The 19,302-nt window shown below is 47.0% G+C and overlaps 1 protein-coding gene across 1 annotated transcript in view; it reads right to left on the minus strand.

Moving 5' to 3' along the window:
• Positions 1 to 19,302, minus strand: part of TEX14 (testis expressed 14, intercellular bridge forming factor) — a 1,549,829-nt gene that overhangs the window by 684,588 nt on the left and 845,939 nt on the right. The window lies entirely within an intron of this gene.

Here is a 19,302-nt window from a genome sequence, read left to right on the forward strand (position 1 = left end):
AAAAAATATCAACATCCTATATTTATAATGGTAAGTACAAAAATGTTGAAAATAAAGACCAATGTCATAAATATAATTGTACAAAATATCGTTTTTTATATACATTTATAAAATAAAATAATACAAATTAAATGTATTAAATAATAAAATTCACGTTTAAAAAAGAAATTAGATTTAATATACATTTTAACAAACATAACAAATAAACGTAATTTAAAGAAGTTAAACATACATATATAATAAATATATATATATTTACTTTCAACATTTAATAAACTATTAATTTTTATTTATATTAACATTTTAAAATTATATAAAAATGTAACAAATAAATATATATATACATATACCAATAACATAAAATCTTTTTAAAGACATTCTATTATAAATTAAAACATTTAACGATTTGAAATTCTTTAAATTTAAATTTCCCACTCCAGTCAGTGCAACAGTAGGGAAAGTGTTGGATAGCCGAGGGATACAATTTACTATTCCCATTCCAGTTAGTGCAACAGTAGGGAACGTGTTGGATAGCAGAGGGGTAAAAACTACTATTCCTACTCCAATGAGTGCAACAGTAGGAAAAGTGTTGGATAGCGGACGGGTAAGAATTACTAAGATGATTTGCAAAAGTTAGTAAATAACCAGTTTTTTAAATATTTGCGATTAGCCTGTAGATAATTTATTACAGAGTGCATCGGTCTTTACTAAAAACCTATATTTTTACGAAGATTAGGGCCTCAAGGTGTGAATTTTCTTCACTTCTTTTGAGCGCCATTTGTATAAAAACAACTACTGCATTGCAAACTTTTTCTTTTTCTAGACTACGTATGTAATTAAAAGCAGGTTCATAAAAATACAATTTACTACCAATAAATAAAGTTTGTAAAACACGTTTTCTAATATCTCTATAAAAATTACAAAAAAGGATAAAGTGCAATGTCGACTGCGGTGACTTTCTGTCACAAGGGCAATTTGGAAGCTTTCGGTTCCATTTGCCCATGGTGGGAAATGCAATCAGATAATAAAGAGTACCCAAACTCAACCTTGTAAGATAAAACCTGTGTTGTATGTTTGTTACCCGCAGTAAGTATTGTTGTGTCCCCAACACAAAAGGTCCTTCACAATAGGACTTAATCACCTGCTTTGAGTTTGCTGCTATATCTCTTGTTCCTGCAAGCCCCAATTTTAGGTCCCATTTACTATAGTGTTGGATGCTCAAAAGGTCTTTAAAATTAACATTCACCTCACACTCATTTAAAAGTTTATAGATATAATGCAACCAAGGGATCTTAAAATGATCATGGGCAAGGCAGTCCATTATTGCTCCAGATCCCATGCCAAACACTAAGAGCTGTTGTACTAATATAGTCACTAATATAGGAGACTGACAGTTCCTTATGTACTACATATGAAGGGGTTGAATTGAGAACTGCTAAAAGCCTCCTTAAAAATATATTTTCCTGGGTCCAGTACTGTATGATTAGCCATCCCCCAAAGTGCTGCACTGTAGGAAGATCCTGTAAGGCACTTACTCTTATACAGGGTCAGAATTTCCCTAATTGGTTTGTTCTCCATTTTTTCAGAGAATCTGAAGATGGCTTCAATTGATCATATAAATTTAAAGTGTTTTGGCAATTGGCACACCTTCAACATGGTGATTTCTGCCTTTTGGTTTCTCTCTTACGCATGTCATCGCAAAGTTTAAAAAAAAAAAAGATTTTCAGTTTTTGTAAGCTTTTATCAACATCATTATAATAGAGAGAGAATAATAATGGTGCAAGGACGCAGGCTTGCCTTATGCCACAGGTAACTCTAAAACGGGGTACATTCACCTTTAAGACTATATTGTACCCTCTAAGTTAATAAAGCATACATTTATGATAGGTAGATGATAATATCAGTTAGGGCACCCATCCCTATTAGGGTCAGCCATAATTTTGCATGATTAACTAAATCAAATGCACTTGTTAGGTCTACAAAAGAGAGGTGTACATGGCCCGATTTAGAAAGTGTATATTTCCCAATCAATAATTTGGGGTTGACGTACTGCTCGATGGTCCCTATATGCCTTCTGAGTCCATATTGGGTTTCTGTGAGGACTTTATTGTCACTTAGCTAAGTTTCTAATCTCTCTAGGAGGATTCTTCCCATCAGTTTTGATGTTGAATCAAGTAGGGACATAGGGCGGTTGCATTTTGCGTCCCCTCCCACTATCTTTTTGAAGATTGGGACTATAACACTCTACACCCAGGTTGTAGGCAGTACTCCTCCTACTGTTGCATTGCAGACTCTTAATAAAATTGGAGAGCAGAAATATGTATCGGCCATAAAGATGTCAATGGATACCCCATCGGGTAACATTAAATATTACATTAATTTAGTTTATTTACTTCCTACCCTATAACACCACACAATTCACAACCCACATCTAAATTTTAGAAAAATGCACTTTCATAATTAACATAATTAAATATCAATTACAAAAATATTATTAATTAAAAACAAATCAAAACACATACAAATTAATTGACTTCCCACCCTTTACCCCTATAATCCCCACAAAACACACCTAAAATTACACTGTAAAAAATGTAATTACACAATTAAAAATGTATTTCGATTAAAAAACTGATAGTATTTTACAGCTAATTATGAAGTAAGTAAAATTAATTTACTCTATGCCTTTGCACAGACTTACCACTCAGGTCAGCCTCAGGGGTCATACAGTTAGAAGAATTGAACTGACCATCTACGAAAGGCTTGTGTAAATTGCATCCATTTAGATCAGAGCTTCCCTGCCACGGGTGGCCAGGTAACCAAATGGGGACCCGCAGAGCAAACAAAGCAGACTCTGGGTACATCTAATGGCATATGAGGACAAAAAAATTAAAGATAAAGAAAAAGAAAAAGATTTTTTTTTAATTTACTCCCCACCTTTTACCCCTACAACCCCAAAACCCATGCACACAAAAAATAAACAATAACGCTAATTAATTATCAATGAATTCTTATTAATTATTAACTAATTATTAATTAATTAAAAATAAATTACGACAAATTGCTTGTGCAACCAATTGAGTGTATTTCACTGTTGGCTGTTATGTCAAACCCCACCAAACATGAAAACTATGCTGGTGTTGATCACTGTTGTTGATCGCCTGGCCCAGTTTGAAGCCAAACTAGTAGAGCCACCTGCCTTTAGGGAAATTACTTGCTCCCAGGAGACTCACTGCACCTCTATTCCACTTTCAAATTGTCTTTCCAGTTACAGGGGTGCAGGGGCTGCTAATAACCTAGCCACCAGAGCAGCTCGGAGCAACAAAGTACATCCCATAAGGGATAAACAAGTCATCCAGCAACCAGAAATATGTGACCCTAGCCCGGTTTTGCTTCCTGTGATTGATTTACCTCCCGCATCTGCTCCCTACGTTATTGTTCTGGCGAATGTACCCAGTCTCACAACTTGGAAAATGGAACCCATAAGGGGTCTCATGAATAAAACCATACATTGGTTGAATACGAACGTGACTGGTCACTGGGACATATCTAAAGAGATATTGTTGACAAGACATGTTGGCAGGTTAGGTAAAGGGTACAAGGTTGATGATATTGTGGTTAAATTTTGGAACCCTATGGTTTTAAAGGAAATTCTGTGTGAAACAAGTGCAGGAATAGTTAAAACTAGTTTGCCACTTGACTTCTTTTATAGGCAATTTGCTAATCTACATCTCAACCCCAATGGTTTAGCTACTCTAAAGAGCGTTCTTTCTAGACTTTCTCTTCAACCAATAGTACCTCAGAATAGTCTTGGCTGGGCTGGAGGACAATTACTGACGGTTAAGCAAGGCGCGTGACTGCTCTGGTATTTTGGAAGAGGGTGAAGGATCCCCTAGGTCTATTCCCGCTGTCCAATTAACAATATCACGCTTGGCTGAAATCACTCCAACCATAGCACGAGACGGAGCGGCTGTCCGTCTTTCGATGCTGACCGACTGATGCGGTCCTTTCGCAATGGAAATTGATTTTAATCAACAGCACATAATGGTTGTGCCTTCCGCATTATTAAAACGGATACTGCTACCGCGGACGGTTAGCTTCTTAATTGAGCTCCCACTGCCTTCCCACACGGCTTCAATTCTGGCTCGTGGAGGCAATAGGCACGCTTCCGGGTCTGAATTCCTCCCCGTGATTCCTTGATCTACTCATCCATACTCTGGGTTTAATTCGATTACCGTCCCAATTCTACATGCTCAAACAAATTTTGTCCTGATGATGATCTCAATTCTTTGAGATCGAAACGCCGTCAACCTTTTACAACACAAAACTCCTTTATTGTTAAAAAATTGTCGTTAGGAGTTTTAATCTATGTTTTCAATGCAATGTATATTTTAAATGTCACCTTCACTCGTCACATCACGCTCCTTTCACTTTCTTGCGAGTACGTAAGCTATTTTTCTAAAAAAGCTTTAATATATTATTTATGGAATATGAAATAAATAATTTGATATGTCATTAACGGTATATTTAGAAATTATCCTTGTTTCTTTCTCCCCCTGGTAATCATTCGATACTATTCGTCATACGGTAGAAGCTGTATGATTAACACTCCTTTAACTAACAGCTCTTGCTGTCTGAGGACCCTTCTGGGCCTTATATGAACCACTGTTACCTCACAAAAAAAATAAAAATGTTTTTATTAAATTCTTAAGCTGGAATGTTGCAGGATTAGCTTAAAAAAATTTTGATTGAAGACTGGAAACTTTTTATGGGATGGGAAAGAGATAGCATTTGATTGATTTACTTGCTTTAGTCTGCCAGCAGAACCGTCTCCAGTGGGAAGAGCCAAATAGGGGCTGACAGCTTGGTTAAAAAAAAAATATTGGCTGTGGGAGGCGCAGATTTTTTGCCTTAGCTGGAATGATAACTATAAGTGCATATGGTCAATTTTTAAAATAATAACTTTTACAGCAAGAGTTATTGTAATTTCCATGGTCTTTTTGCTGTAATCGATGTATTAGTGGAAAAAGAGGCTCAGACAGAATGCCCCCTTAATCTGTTGGTGGCAGGTGATTTTAACACTAAATTTGGGCATTTGCCATCTTAGGATCAACAACTTTTGAGCCCCTTATTCGTGAAGCTGATTGCAATGTGATGGACACTAGGGGTGGGCGCTATTTCCCCTACTGGCTGAACGGGGCCTGATCAATAAGATCCCTAACTCCACTGGTTGTGACATTCCAACTTTTACTGGAAGGGGTGCAGGGAGCACCATAGATGCAGGGCGCAAATTGGTGTGGAGAACCGCAAACTTAAAGCACATAATGTCCAAGGTAGTCTGCAATAGCACGGCATGGATGAATAGCTGCAATTTGGTAATTTACAATCCGGCCCTCATTTTAACTCATTTTGCAAACCTTTTATTGTGGATAAAAGAGAAGTTGTCTAGATCCACTGCCCAGCCACGTCACCAAGTTAATTCTTGGTTTGACAAAGAATGCAGAACAGCTAATGAATCCTAATGTAGGGCTCTAAAGCAAACACCTAGAGACCAGAGTGCTATTATAGCTAGCAGAATAATTTACCAGCAAGCAGTGAAGAGAAGGAAACCGGCCATAAAGGAGGAGAAATAGGAATCCATTGTTAGTGCCTGTCAACTAAAAGACTCACAGGCCTTTTAGAAAGCTGTGCGGTCTGTTTATCTCCTCTATTACATTAAGATAAAGTAACAGTCCATATCCCGGTGAGGCCTGGCTGGTGCTTTTTTCTGGGATGTATTCTATTGATAGTGGGACTGATGATGTACTTAAGCCAGCGGTCCCACTGGGTTTAAACCTGGAGTTAAGGGGGTGATTAGGATGGCGGTGCCGCGGTGTTGGGACCGGCTGCCAGACATGCGGCAGTCCCGCACCGCAGGCTGGCTGGCGGTCGCATTCCGCAGTTTGACATTGCGGTGGGTGCTGCTCACAGCAGCACCACCCGCAATGTCAAATTGCCATGTTGTGCATTCCGATGCACAACGTGGCAGGCACCGCGCGGTGTCTGCCATTTTGTGCATGGGAATGGAGGGGGGTACCATGGGTACCCCCCAAGTGCACCCCCTATCCCCCTACCCTCCCCGGGGGCCCGCAACAGGCCCCCATTGCAAATCCCCGCCAGCCTTTCCATGGCGGCAAAGCCACCATGGACAGGCCTTTAAAACACAGCATACTAATATGGATGGTGGTGCCTGCTAGGCACGGCCACCATATTGAGGCCCAAATTTGCCCGGCCGCCAATCGGAAAGGTTGCCAGCCGGCAGAAAAGCGACGCATGCACTTTGCGTCTGCCGCAATACCCCCGCCATTATAATATGGTGCGGGGGTATATCAGGTTGCGATGGCGATAAGCCCGCCATCCTAATGACCCCCTTGGTGAGGAGGAGGTCCTAAAAGCGATTGCCAATAGTAGGTGTAAGAAGGCTCAGGGACCGGATGGTGTCCCGCATGACTGGTTTAGGAAGGACCCAGGGTTTTGGACCTTTGGTCTCACTTCTGTTTTCAACTCTGTTAGTAGTTAGGGCGTTCCCAGGTTGTGGCACACATCAATAATAGTCCCTGTTTTAAAAAAAGGAAATGTGCATGAGGTCAAATGTTATCGCTCAATATCCCTCTTAGATAGAGGGTAGTTTTGGACCGCCTACTGGACTGGACCAATAAAAACAGCATACTTTCCACAAGCCAGTATGGTTTAGAAAGAGGCTTGGGACTATTGAACAGTGCCTCAATCTTCACCTAATTGTGGCTAAATATAAATATACTACAGGAGTTTCTACCCATTTGGAATTTATGGACCTGTCAAGCGCTTTTGACTGTGTCCCCAGATTCAAGCTGTGGATTATTTTAGAGAGTATGGGCATTAATGAGGGGCTGGTTTCTTTTTTAAGACTGATACATCATGACCTCACGGCATCAGTGAGGTATGGTAGCGCTGGTAAATGTCCAGACCCTTTTAGCATTAAGCAGGGGTTCGCCAAGGATGCGTGCTTGCCCCAATTCTTTTTCTCCTCTATACGAATGATTTGGAGAAAACTCCTATATGCTGATGCGGTTCTCCTGGCAAGGACAGCTAATGGCCTGAAGAGGCTTTTTTTTAGCTATGTTAGTTTCATGAGAGACTTGGATGTGGAGACTAACCTCAAGAAAACATTTACCATGGTATGTGGACCCAGAAATACGAAAGAAATTGTACTTTAAACATTGATGGTAAAACAATAGATAGGGTTACCTCTTTTTCTTACCTGGGCTTGGATTTTGATGATGGTTGTACTTGGTCTACTTGTACCAAAAATAGAATATCGCGCTTCACTCAAGCCGTTGGTACTACTTCCTCGCTTTCCAGGTCTATTGCTCCAATATTAGAGATATAAAACCGGAAATGCTTGCCAATTTTAACTTATAGAATGGGTATCTGGAGATGTAGGGACGTTCATGTAATGCAGACGGAGGAGAATAGATTTTGTCACCGGCTATTAGGCCTTACTCCCTCAACCCCGCATTTTCCACTGCTTTTGGAGCTAGGCTAGTACGTCCAAGACACCTTCAAAGTTGCCCCTTTGGTTCTTTGGTGTTCAATTTGGTGCAAGAAAGAAGCCAAACTTTCTCGGGCAGTTTTTAGAGATTGCTTATCTTGTGCTCATGGATGGCTATCCCATGGTTAAAATATATAACATATTGTTTTTTGATGCTAGGATGTGCCCATCTGTTTGAGCACCCTGAGACCATCATGAAAAAAGATCATCTACCAGGGAACTAACGGAAGTGTGCAAACCCTTAGTGAGAGATTATTGCATCATCCAAATCGTGCCAACTATTGCTCCATACTTATTATACGTGACCAATGTTTATGAGAGGACTGCGGAAACCGACTGAAATCGCTGTTAGCATGAGCTGAAGCCATTTTGGTTGTGGCAGCCATTTTAGTTAGCCATGTGTTAGCCATGTGCTTCATCTGTCTTCATTGTTGCCTGCCCTTGTATTTCGCTTGAGTCATCAACTATAATTAACTTCTTCAGTACTGAGCCAGAGCCTTGCGCATGCTCAGAAAGGCCTGTAGCTGCCAGAATGCACCTGTCTTAGTTTGGAAATGTCAGGCTGTTTTAACTGATGCAAACAGAAATGTCTCCCCTCCCACTTTGCTGACCAAGACATGTTTGTATGCCCATGTTAGTCAATAACTATTCTTGTATGTGCCAGTACCTCCCCTTGGTCTCATGCTGACAATGCAACTAATGCATATAAAAGACCCCTGGTTTCTGTACTCCTTGTACTGCCTCATACATTGCTTGAGAGTTCTGTTTTGATGTAATCCACTCATGAGTGATAACAAACTATTGTTTTGCTATTACAGCTTCCGTGCCAATCTCTATTTTGTTGGTCTAAAGGACTAAAGGACAAAGAAGGGCGAACCCTTGCACTGATGGGCCCCTGAAAAGGCTCACTTCCACAGAACACCGTTGGCAAGATTTAGGTAGGCTCCTTCCGTTGGCTAATATGTTTTCCCTTAGGCCAGTATTCCTCAGCCTCAATTTGCACTTGTCCATGTGTTGAGAAATCTAGCCAAACTAATTTACACTTTGTCTTTTTTTGTCAATTTTATCTATCTTTTACACGGAAATTTTTATTACCCTTGTTAGGTAGATATAAATTCTCCAAGTGTAAAGCCGCTTTATTTTTTTTGTTGGAACTTAATGACCATAATGTATGCCATGCAGGTGTTAGCTTCTTGAAGTGTATTTTAGCCAAAAGAAGGAGTATGTTGTTCTGATGAAATAGTTTTCATATTCCCTTCTTATTAAGGGGCCGATTCCGATTGGCGGTCGGACAGCTGTCCGTAGCCTTACCCTGCGACCGACACGTACCCGGAGCCGCTCCGTCCTGTCGAGTAAGTACGATGCGCATAACTGCCAAAAACACGACCGACACGTAGACTGTGAATCAAGCCCCATTCTCCGTCCGAGCCGTAACTCCTAAAGAGGAACCGAGTCGCCCGGAAGCAATATCCATAGCAGTTTTCGGAATTACAAGTACGATGCGTACTTCCTACGTGCCAGACGGGTCGTCACGTACGGCACGTCACAGCATCCGGAAAACAAGCATATCAGCTACAATAAGCGCCACACTCAATACACGGCTACGAGACGGAGCAGCTTGCAGCGGGTACGAGACGGAGCAACAAGTAGCGTGTATGACACGAACACACCATGAATCCCATCGCGCAGGTCATACCAGTACTCTACATCTATGACCGGATCAGGGACCGACGCCGACGGGGCAGACGGTAAGTCAGACACCTACAACACAAACAAACGACACGTACACGCAAAATGGCACACACACACACAAGGGATCCGCATCCTGGCCACTAACAACAGCCCACCATAGGGGCTGCATGGCCAGCACCACTAACACCCCCACCCATAGGGGGCCTGTTGACCAGCACCCCTGCCACCCCCAGCCATAGGGCTTATGTTGCCCAGCACTACTGCCACCCCCACTCACAGGGCTCATGTTGCCCATCACCCCTGCCATCCCCTCTCACAGGGCTTATATTGCCCAACACTACTGCCACCTCCACTCACAGGGGACCTGTAGCCCATTACCCCTGCCACCCCCACTCACAGGGCTTATGTTGCCCATTACCCCTGCCACCCCCAGCCATAGGGCTTATGTTGCCCATCACCCTTGCCACCCCCACTCACAGGGGACCTGTTGCCCATCAACCCTGCCACCCCCACTCACAGGGGACCTGTTGCCCATCACCCCTGCCACCCCCACTCACAGGGGACCTGTTGCCCATCACCCCTGCCACCCCGAGCCATAGGGCTTATGTTGCTCATCACCCCTGCCACCCCACCCATTGGGACTTTGTTGCCCATCAACCCTGCCACCCCCACTCACAGGGGACCTGTTGCCCATCACCCCTGCCACCCCCACTCATAGGGCACCTGTAGCCCATCACCCCTGCCACCCCCAGCCATAGGGCTTATGTTGCCCATCACCCCTGCCACCCCCACTCACAGGGGACCTGTTGCCCAGCACCCCTGCCACCCCCAGCCATAGGGCTTATGTTGCCCATCCCCCCTGCCACCCCCACTCACAGGGGACCTGTTGCCCATCACCCCTGCCACCCCCACTCACAGGGGACCTGTTGCCCATCACCCCTGCCACCTACACCCATAGGGGACATGTTGCCTATCACTACTGCCACACCCACCCATAGGGACTTTGTTGCCCATCACCACTGCCACCCACACCCATAGTGCTTATGTTGCCCATCACCCCTGCCACCCCCACTCACAGGGGACCTGTTGCCCATCACCCCTGCCATCCCCTCTCACAGGGCTTATATTGCCCAACACTACTGCCACCTCCACTCACAGGGGACCTGTAGCCCATCACCCCTGCCACCCCCACTCACAGGGCTTATGTTGCCCATTACCCCTGCCACCCCCAGCCATAGGGCTTATGTTGCCCATCACCCTTGCCACCCCCACTCACAGGGGACCTGTTGCCCATCAACCCTGCCGCCCCCACTCACAGAGGACCTGTTGCCCATCACCCCTGCCACCCCCACTCACAGGGGACCTGTTGCCCATCACCCCTGCCACCCCGAGCCATAGGGCTTATGTTGCCCATCACCCCTGCCACCCCACCCATAGGGACTTTGTTGCCCATCAACCCTGCCACCCCCACTCACAGGGGACCTATTGCCCATCACCCCTGCCACCCCCACTCATAGGGGACCTGTAGCCCATCACCCCTGCCACCCCCAGCCATAGGGCTTATGTTGCCCATCACCCCTGCCACCCCCACTCACAGGGGACCTGTTGCCCAGCACCCCTGCCACCCCCAGCCATAGGGCTTATGTTGCCCATCCCCCCTGCCACCCCCACTCACAGGGGACCTGTTGCCCATCACCCCTGCCACCCCCACTCACAGGGGACCTGTTGCCCATCACCCCTGCCACCTACACCCATAGGGGACATGTTGCCTATCACTACTGCCACACCCACCCATAGGGACTTTGTTGCCCATCACCCCTGCCACCCACACCCATAGTGCTTATGCTGCCTATCACCCCTGCCACCCCCAGCCATAGGATGGGTGATGAGCAACACATCCAGCATACACAAACATCAGGTATGTCCGCAAAATACATCCCCCGTGACATCATGACAACAGTGTGTAGTCTGTGACAAATGCCCACAACAGTGATTATGGCTACGAGCATACAATGTAAGTAACAGCACATGTGTGACCAACACATGAGTGTGACATACACAAGGCAAGCATCACCATAGCACTGTGGCAATGTAAAAAGAACACCCCCACACTGTGTAGAGCAGAAGTTAAGTGGGGGCTCACAAAATGCAGCAGATGTGGAGCATTGTGGTGATGGGGACCAAACCCCCCTCATCACAGTGACCAAAAGGTAAGTGTCATCGAGGTCAAAGCTGAAAATAACAAACAGCATGTATGATCCCTGCTCCCAACACATCAAACACTTCTGGGGCAAACTAGTGGTTGTGTCCCATACACACCGAGATGTGGTGAGGCTATCAGTGCCGTGAAAACATAACACTCTCGGCCATGTGCAGACAAGAACCACACATGGGGGCTGACAATACACACAGCGTACAATGACACAACAGCAGAAGTGAGCATCACCAAGCATGCACACATCTCGAAAATAGACACACCAATCAAAACAACACGTGTAGACTGTAGGTGTCAGCTCACAAAATCACATTCCATGCCAGCAATGTCACCCAACAACCAGGATGAATGTGCACAATGATGTGAAATGACTCACAGGGACAGCATGCAAAATCACAGAAACAGCATCCAGACCAAGGCCCACAACAGCAATACCAATGCACTGGTGCAGATGCACAAACAGTCAAACTCACACTGCACATCGGACACAACATGTGTGTATGTGTGTCGCAGTATCCCCAGGCAACTACACAACACATGAGGGGGGCTGAACCACAGTGACACAGTTGTGTACACAGTGCCATACAAAAGTAAACCATCATTGGGACACCCTCAGTGGACAATCAGGCGTTGGGAGATGAGAGGAAGCACAACAGACACATGTGACACAAGCTGGAATGAACACCAACTAACACAGCAAGAGACTGACACACAACACCACTACCCCCAGGGACCAGACAGTGGGGTGACACAAGCATGCATGACACCTCCACTGTGATGACAAAGGCAGATGTCGTACAAACTGGGAAACCCAGACATGTGTCCTGTGCCACAAACGTACATCACACATACACACAAACAAATCACTCAGCATGTCCCCTCATCCATGGACAAAACAGGAGCTAGGGGACCATCCATGCAAACATTCACATCAGTCCACCCTCAACACCGCACACCTGAACTGCAACAATGTGTATCTGTGAAGTCCACATGGACAGGTGACATTTCACATGCACCCATGCCAAACACAGGAATGTTGGCAGGAACTAAGGTGCACACACACATCACACAAGGACTGTTTACAACCCTGGGGAATGACAGACACACTGCACAGTATGCGGTACATGGCCATGACCTCAAAGGTCATGTAACCTTCAGAATCCCTGCCACAGTCCCAGGACTATGCAGATGCCAAGGAGAAACACAAGGCACCCATGCTGACACCTGCCAGCATCGCAGCTGTGAACCCGACAAGTGGAAGCAGTCATACACACATACAAATGTCTCAATCACTAAAAAATACCACCTAGGGACAACTACATGATATTGCAAACAAACAAGTGCCTTGAGGAACCCTGACTGTGTCCCATCTGTGTCTGACAACATCATCACCACTCAGAACTGACAAATCCCAATGATGATACACCAATTAACAGTAGTGTGTCATGCACCCACACATCTGGTAGCCCATTGGAAAAGTAGTGGGATGAACCCAGTACCACTCAGCAAGCATCAACAACAGGAACTTATCAAGGGAACACTGTCTGTGTATGAACAGGGATGTGGACACACACACATGCACATACAACACACACCATGGGCCCAGGCCATGTCACTGGACAATACACCAACTTGAGGGGACACAACTCCTGTGGGAGCCCATATTCACCGCAAGTCCCACTCATGTCTGCAGAACACTTGGTCAGTCAGCCATCAGTTACCACACAATGAAGGCTCTGGTCACAACAGCCTGGGTACGGGAGTCTCCCCTAAGTCATCTGCACATACCCAAAACATATGTCTAGCAAGTTGCACAGAGGCCCCAGTTGCTCCTATTACAATGATGCCCACACCTGTAGGGCCAGTATTGATGAGCACGAAGTATGTGGAAGTGACAATTTGGACAATGGGAAGCACATCATATGTGCAGGGGTGCAAGCCACAGATGTGACCATGCCAATGAAATACTCACACAGAGATGTACACAAACAGTTGATCCAGACACACCCAGGTAGCTGCAAAGGATGACATGGATACATATCTCATGGACCACAGGGAGTACCTCACATCAACACATCAGTGGCACCAACTGTCTGACCAGGTGAGGAGGAGCAAGTGCTGGGGGGGGGGTGGCCTTAGCATTTTTGGGATGGTGTATCTGTGTGTCGGGAACCCGGGGCAGGGAGTGGTGGGGGACCTCTGGAGTGGTGGCCTAGTGGATTGAGGACGGAGACTTTGCCTTGGAGCTGCGTGGAGGCGGGGGGGTCTTGCTATTCTTGCGCCGGGGGGACTTGCGGGTGGGCGTCTCGGTCTGACTGCGCCTGGGTGAGGGTGTCCGGGTGTGAGGGGCACTCCCTTCTGTGTGTGGGGACTTCCTCTTCCCCTTGTAATCAGGATCTGCTGGGTCAGTGGGGAAGAGGCCAAGGTCACAGAGGAAGAGCTTCTGGGGGGATGGGGTTGCAGGTGAGGCAAGGGAAGGGGGCTGGGAGGGAGAGGTCTCGGAGGACTGTGGAGTGGTTGTGGATGACTGTGTGTGTGTCAGCAAACAAGCCCCTGTGAGTGTGGAATCAGTCCCCTGCGCTTGCTTGTGTGCACGTCTAGCCCTTGGTTTGGGGTTTTCTGTGCTTGGGACAGGTAGGGTGCTAAGAATGGTAGGTGGTGCAGGGGTAGGAGGGGTGTGGGACTGTTGGAGGAGGGACACTGCTGCCGCCAGGGAGGAGGCCACGGACTCGTTGGTCCTCTGTAGGGCAGACATGCCCGAGGAAATGCCCTCCATGAATGACACCAGTTGTGTCAACAGACCTGTGTGTGCATGGAGGACCTTCAGCATCGACGTCTGCCATACATGGATCTGTCGAAGTAAGTCCACAGATTCCTCACTCAGGGCAGCAGGGGACACAGGGGCAGGGGGTGCGGTGCCTGGCACAAAGGAGACATGCTCACGAACACAGGAGCCCACAGGGACCTCTGGGATGGGAGCTGATGGGAGGGTGGTGGTGGCGGTGGCAGAGACAGCCTCACTAGCTGGGGTTTGGTGGCTGCTGACAGCCGCCTCCACAAGGGAGTCATCCTCAGAGCTGCTGTGGCCTTCAGCTGGGGGTATGGTGCTGACGACTCCTCTGTGTGGCTCAACTCGCCCTCCGTGCCACTGGGTCCACCTGACTCCTCTCCTTCTATCCCTGTAAGGCTCTGTGGCTCCTCCTGGTCCGTGGAGCTGTACCCTCCTGTGGCTGTGGATGTATCTGGATAGGAATAGGAAGTAACAGAACTACATCAGTCACCTGCACCGACTGCACACACCACAGTGAGTACATTACATCACAGGGCAAGCCCTGGCATCATCAGCTGAACACAGCTCAAAGTGCCAACACTGTTTAGGATAAGACAATTGTCATTCTCAACATCAACCATGTTACACATATCCCTCCTTGATTTTCACACATATGTCCGTTGCATGTTGGATGCTAACACACCAATGTGCCAACATGCACCACCCACACATTAGTTGTACATGCAAGTGAACATTTAGGTGTATGTCACTATACACACAGCACATCTCTTGCGACTGACTCACTACAGGTGTCCGGATGAAGGGATGGTTAGAGACTCATTTCACATGCTTGGGATGCATGCCAGCAACACACACTATGATGTACTCATGTCCTGATGGGCAAGGCCACAATGGGGTGCATGGTGCACACTTGAACACAACACAGGCTCACTCATAGCAAGTTCAATGCCATGGCACTGGGATGCCGTGAAAGTCAGTCAACACTGTCTCGTGTCACAGGGGCAGGGCATCCAGACAACAACAATATGCACTGACTCACAATCCTAGCTCAGGGGTAAAGCTGACTCTGCAGATGGCCGGCGCACTTGCCCATCCCATGCAAACAACATATCCAGGACCCAGAAGACCCCACATCATGCAAATCATTCATATGAGTCTCAGCAAACACAAATCCATGTACATTAACACATCACAGTCTGCCATGCATGTAACCCAGCTGCATGAGGGACACAGTTGCATACACCATTGTGCGGTGTCAGATGATCACACACCTATATTTCACACAGGTCTTGTCTCCCACAGTCACATTGCAGATGTCATGCGGACCCTCTGAATCATGGACACCCCAGTTGTACGTAGCAACAAGCCACACCCTAATGACACAGAGGCAGACACCTGAGGGCACATGTCACTAAGCACAACCTGCAATTTCATATACAGGATTGGGATTACAGAGTGTTTCTGGATGCCCCTGAGGGGGCATGACTGGGCAGGACTAAGTGAAACAGTGTTTTGCCCCGGACATTAGTCAGGTGGCTAAGCAATTGTGACATACTTGATATACATACTCCTGATGCCCAAAAATTGGAGTCCCCTGCTGCATGGTTTTGTTTGGAATACCCCAGACACATGTTGCGAGTCAGACCAGCAATTGGTACACATCTCAAGGGCACACACAGTTCACATGTCAGATCTCAGGCATTGTGTAAACAATCGACCCACCCATGAAACACACAACAGAGTCACAGGAACTGATGCTGACTGGTACCTGAAGCATAGCTCATTGCAGGGACACAGTGCCCTAGTGACACAAGCAACAGACTGTAGGGGCCACACCTGTGGAACAAATGAGGAGGGTGCAGCACAGAAATGAGGGACCTGATTTAGGGACTACAAGACCAACGTAATGTGGAAGTGTGACCAGGAAAAAAGACTGCTATTTGCATGTCATACATAGTACGCAGATCAGGCATGGACTTACCCCCTTCCAGCTGCTGTCTGGCCTCCAGCTGCCTATCCATGTCCGGGAAGACCACCGCCAGTATCCGGAGCATATGGGGAGTCAGGGTCCGGTGTCCGCCCCTCCTGCGTGGAGGTGACAGCATCAGCTGGACTCTAGCTATCCTCCGGGTCCAGCCCTGAAGGTCCTGCCACCTCTTCTGGCAGTTGCGGATGCGGCGCTTGTAGACCCCCACAGAACCAACAGCCTGGGCGATGGTCAACCAGATCTCCTGCTTCTGGTGGGCATCAACCTGTGAGGATGAGAAAGTGAAAAGTACATTAACACACATGCCCCAGATTTGTGCAGCACACAATTGGATATACATGTCATCATCACAAAGGGAAATAAACTACACAGGTAGTGCAACCATGGGGAATGAAAACTCACATGCATGTCTGATATGTTAACAATGCCTGGATAGTTTAAGCTTGCAATAATGCACTTTAGCAGCAGGAAAACTATTCATTGCATGTACCTACACACTTTGGTGGATGAAAGTAGTCCGTGAGAATGCTTGCCACTGGTGTACACACTGCTAGTACTGCTAGTCAGACAACATGCATAATTAGGAAGGCAATGGACAGCACACTCACCTGCTCTCCTGGTGTCCCATAGAGCTTTCTGTACTCTGGAAGGAGCCCATTCAGCAGGGCCTGGTTCTCCTCCTCAGTGAAGGCTGGGGCCCTCTCCAGTGTACATGCCATAGCAGGAGCGAGATGAGCCGTGGTAGCAGGGATGTGGTCCAGTAGCATTTAGTGCAGGCAAGTGAGCTCCCTGGGGGCCAGCCAGCCTTAGATCTGTGCTGCAGAGGCAGACTCTGTGCCATGTGTCCCAAGTGATAGGTCCAACACGGTTGCATCCTATGAATCTGGCCAATCCATTCAAAAGTATGACTCGTACACGCCTTCCGCATCGTTCAAATCTTCACCTTCATGGAACACTTGAACTTGCAAAATTGTTGTAGGCATCCAACTGAATTTGCAGTGCACAACTCGTACAAGTTTTGAATCCGCATCCGTCTCCATGACAGTCCTGAGCCAATGGGTGCGCCCGGCTCGTTCAACTGACTGTACAACGCGTATTTTGAATATACACATACACCCGTCTCCATATGATTCAATGGCCAAGTCGTACGCCTGTCTCGGACCATGCCTGTCCGACGCGTATACATGATAGTCACCCACGTTGGACCTCATTAGATTCAATGACAAGGCGTACGCACGGCTCGGTCATGAACCGTGCAATGCATACGCATTGTCACCCGCGTCGGACCTCATTGGATTCAATGACAAGGCGTACGCACGGCTCGGTCATGAACCGTGCAATGCGTACGCATTGTCACCCGCGTCGGACCTCATTAGTGTGACTATTAGACGGATGCAACAAACATATACTGGCCATGGACACCTGCACACGCCTGCCACACTATAGCATTGGACACACAGTGTCCCATGGCATGTGAGGCTGCATTCCCTGGGTGTTTGAGAGGGCCACAACTGTTCTTATGTCTGGCACTTTGTGCAGCCACTCCCAGGCTGTTATCTTGTACATGGGGGCAGAGTCCTTTGTGTGTTGTGCACATTACCACTGTGATGTTCAATTGAACAGTAATGGGCATGAGTGAAGGCCACAGTGTCAGGTTGGATATGTTTAAGACATGTCACATACACCCTGAGTCCTGGGGGTTTTGGCATGTACGTCACAGGGAGAACTGTAGCCCCAATACTGATGTGCACCTACAGTCTGTGTGCATGTTGTGTCTCAGATGTGTCTGATCACATGTTACCAATGGGTGACAGTCTCCACATCAATGTGGTATGTGCATCAACGTTGATGGGGTGTGTGTCTAAGAGACGTACATGTAGGGCCGGCAGGAACAACAGTGGCCACTACCTGTGGGACTTACGCTTGCCTTGTGGTGTGAACACTACGCCATGTCCATTGCTGTGTTGATGTGGCAATACAGGGAGCCTGGGTTACTGCATGGCAAAGATCTGTGATGCCTGGGAGACATAAGTCCTCATTTGTCACTGTGGTGGGTTTTTTGAACGTTGCAGCAGCACATACGTTGGGTGACACAGCCAGATGATTAGCCCATTGCACTACATGGCACTCATGTGGACATGTGGAATTGAGATGTGAGGTGGTGGTCTTGTAGGTGACATATGTGTCCATGCCCAACAGCAAACACCTCAGTACATTGTGTAATGTCATGAACTAGCATGTGATAGTGATCGTGGTCATGGCCACATGGGTGGATGTACTGACAATCTTCCTTTGTGCATCTCTGTACTGCAGGGCACCAGCTGTCCATCGTCCGTTCCCAGACCTTGCAACCATGCAGGAACGCGACAGCATCAGACAGTACCGCTTCAACAGGCCGCTGATTGAGGAGTTGGCGGAGCAGTTGGCGCCACATCTGCTACATGGCAGGACATACCCTACAGCACTGGCCCCAGAGGTGAAGGTGATGGCAGACCTGCACTTCTTTGCTACTGGTACCTTCCAGTACAATGTGGCTACTGCTAGTGGTATGTCGCAAACAATGTTTAGTCGGGTGCTACGCGATGTCTTGGAGGGGATGTTGCAATTCCTCGACCTGTATATCAAGTTCCCGAGCCAAGATGAACTCCCTGAAATGAAGGATGCCTTTTATACACTGGGGAGGATGCCAAACGTCATTGGATCCATTGACGAGACACATGTTGCCCTGATACCACCACAGGCACATGAGCAGGCATACCGGAACAGGAAGCACTACCATTCGATCAATGCTCTGGTGGTCTGTCTTGCTGACATGTTGATCACACATGTGTGCACGGTTCCCTGGTTTGGCGCACGATGCCTACATTATGAGGAGTAGTCACATTGCAACGCTGATGTCACAGATGCCGGCTCAGCGTGCCTGGCTTGTCGGTGTGTACTGACTGTTTCTCCTTGTGTGTGTTTGTCAGTGTTGTATTCCGCACTCCTACAAAACTCAGCTACTTGTTAATTTTTGAGTGTGTAGGTGACTCTGGATACCCCAACAT

This window comes from Triturus cristatus, chromosome 3_2 (assembly GCF_964204655.1).
Source record: "Triturus cristatus chromosome 3_2, aTriCri1.1, whole genome shotgun sequence".
In the NCBI taxonomy this organism is placed as follows: Eukaryota; Metazoa; Chordata; class Amphibia; order Caudata; family Salamandridae; genus Triturus; species Triturus cristatus.